Below are 2983 nucleotides of genomic sequence, written 5' to 3'. Positions count from 1 at the left end.
CGGCTTCTTTGGGTGAACCAGTGCCAGAAACTTCTACTGGCACAATAGACGGGGTCAATCAAGGACAGGCAAGGTGGCTGGATGCTTCTTTCAGCAGCAGTGCCAGCTAGCGATAGCTTAAGCTGGCCGTGAAATCGGACCTGAATCTGTGACGCAAAGCAGGACCTCACAGGTCTGCCACTTAGGTCTGATTGCGGATCTGCAAAGCTTTTGGGCTCTTAAACCCAGTCTCTTTCCCACCCATACAGGGGCCCCGGTGAAGCGTATGTACGTGTGTATGTGGGGGAAGGGGGTGGGAACATGGGCAGGCAAAACAGGGCTGGTAAACCACTAAGTTAATACCTGTCCATATCCTGCGGAACGTGTGTGATGGGGATATTGCTCAGGAGGCAGAAGTACATATTCAGGGACTTGACAGGCAGACACAAAGAACCTGGGGCAGCATACAGAATTTGAGTAGGGACACAAGCAGAAAGCAGTTTTCTCACTGCTTCATCACAGCACAATTCCTGTTTGCTCTCACAACGCACAACTCCCTTTTCTGTGGGAAATGGCATATTCCAGAACTACTATTTTAAAGTGTTCCTTGGGATCACAAGCCCTGAGCTCCGCTAATGACAGAGGAAATGCAATATTGCAACTGTTGTGCCTAATGTAAGTTGGAAGTCAGGCTGAAGAAACAAGAGAAAGTTACTGCAAATTGATCTTCACGGTGAACCCGAGCATGTGACATTTACTTAAAATAGTTACATGCATTAAATTCTTGCAGTGGGGAATTACCGTCTGCCTCGACCTTACCCTCACATGTCCCTGGGCAGCTCACTACGAATCTCCTTTTGTGGCCTGTGAGTATGTGCAAGTGCATCTTTCTGGACACGCGGAACATGAGTTTAATAACACAAAGAGAAGAAAAAGAAGACACCGTGCACCTTCAAGTGACAGTCTCTCTCCGGAGCATGTGAATACATGTAGTTATGTAAAATGTTACGAGCAGGACTGTTCAGCAAACTGCTGCAAGCTAAGCAACACAAAGCAAAGACAGATGTGTAGGTCAATTGATCGACCAAACGTGCATATTCACAGAAAACTCACAACTTTGGCTTCATTTTCTTTAAGACAGTCCTCGAAAAGCTGTGGTGTGAACTACCAGCTTTCGTAAGGGGAATGATTAGCGAGTAGCGAACAGGAGTTTTAGCATCATGCCTTCATCTCCCTTTTTGCAAATTTATACATTTTACCTTATCGGAAGCTCTCAAGCTGGCTCAACTTTGCTTGTCGCAAATACTTCTGAGCAGATTAGAAACTTATCGGTTGTACAAGAAGACTGCACGATACTAAATAACTTATAGAAGATTACATATTACGCTGTGTTATGAAATATCAATGTGTTGTACGATTAAGCAGTTATGGACTTTGAACTTGGGTTGTGCAGCCAGCCTTGGTGTTTTACTTAGGTTTGTGCTTACTACTACTAGAAGTTGAGAGAATAGAAGATTAGCTCATTCACAACACTTGGCTGCAAGGGGGAGTTTCCAGGGCTGTGCACGTGGACCGAATCAGTTATTGATTCAGTTATGATGTATTCTGTAGACAGTGATGTTGAAATATGCATATATTACATCAACAGAACTGGGGAAAAAAAGGCCACAGTTTCCACATGAGATGCGGTAGCTGCGTAAGGACAGTTACTGCAGAACAGCTAACGTCTGTTTACATTCCCAGCTAGGTCGTGTTTCATCAACCTCTGATCATTCCGCCTGCTCTCTTCTAGACTGTGTCCAGTTTGTCCTCGTCGTTCTTGAACTGCAGAGTCCAAAATGAGCTCCTTCATCACGCACTCCGTCAGTGGCTCTGTGCCAAGTAAAGTGAGATGGTTGCTCTCCAGGTTTTAGATGCAGTGCCACTTCTGATGGCCTGGAGCGAGATCTACTTCCTCTGCAGCAGCTCGTTGCTACTGACAGATGTTTAGCTCTGACTTGCCATCCACACGCGATCACTTTCTGATTATTTTGGCTATTTTTAATTCATATACCTGATTTCAAATTCCAGGACGGAGTATTTTTAGCTTTTTATTATCGCAGTCCACCTCCTTGATCTTAGATTATTTCTTGTATGGCTCAACACAAGATGATTGTGAATTCCTTCCCCCACCTGCTAGCAGCTTTCGCCAGTTCGGTGTCATCCGCCAGTTTTAGAAACGCGTGGTGCCGATTCCCTCTTCCCGAAGCACCGAACAGACTCGACCCGCCTGGACTGCTGCCGCCCAGTTACGCCTCCATCTTGCGGCAAGTACACAGCCGCGTGCTTTGGCCTGCTGTCCGTGTGGCGACTCGTCTGCGGGTACCGGGGAGCTGAAACGCGCGCCAGGCGGTGTGGCCAACGCGGCAGGGCCCGGATCGGCGAGAAGCAAGCTCTGGGGACGCGGCGGCGTGTCTGGCGATTGCGTCTGGGCTGCCCACGCGGTGCCCTCATCCGCACGCCGTCCTCCCCTGGGGCCTCGGACGGGGAGAGGGCAGCTCGCAGGCAGGTAACGGGAGAGCGCCATCAGCTCTCCTCCCCCGGCTGAAGATGGCGGAGCGGCGCTTGTCCCGCCATGCAGGGAGGGCTTCCAGCTCTCCGCTGAAGGCCGCTGGAAGGCACTGTCGCCTGTAGGCTGGCCTGCAAAGCCCGGAGGGAGGGAGCGAACCCCAGGCCGCTTCCCCCGGGGCCAACCGGCGGCAGCAGGAACGCCCCGGCCCACTGCCCTCAGGCCGCCGCCATCGGGCCCCCTCAGCGCCCGCCTCCGCGCCGCTCAGCCGCGCTGCCATTGGCTGCCCGCGCCATCCATCGCCAGCTGGGCGGGGTTTGGGGGGACTCCGGCCTGACCGACCGAGCGCAGCCGTTAGCCGGCGGTACTGCGCTTGCGCGCGGGCGCCGCTCGGGGCGCGGCCGCGCATGCGCGCCGAGTCCCCGCCCTCCCCCCCCCCCCCCCCCCCCCGTAGCG

This window comes from Opisthocomus hoazin, chromosome 9 (genome assembly GCF_030867145.1).
Source record: "Opisthocomus hoazin isolate bOpiHoa1 chromosome 9, bOpiHoa1.hap1, whole genome shotgun sequence".
NCBI classification, from domain to species: Eukaryota; Metazoa; Chordata; class Aves; order Opisthocomiformes; family Opisthocomidae; genus Opisthocomus; species Opisthocomus hoazin.
This window is presented reverse-complemented; position numbering follows the sequence as displayed.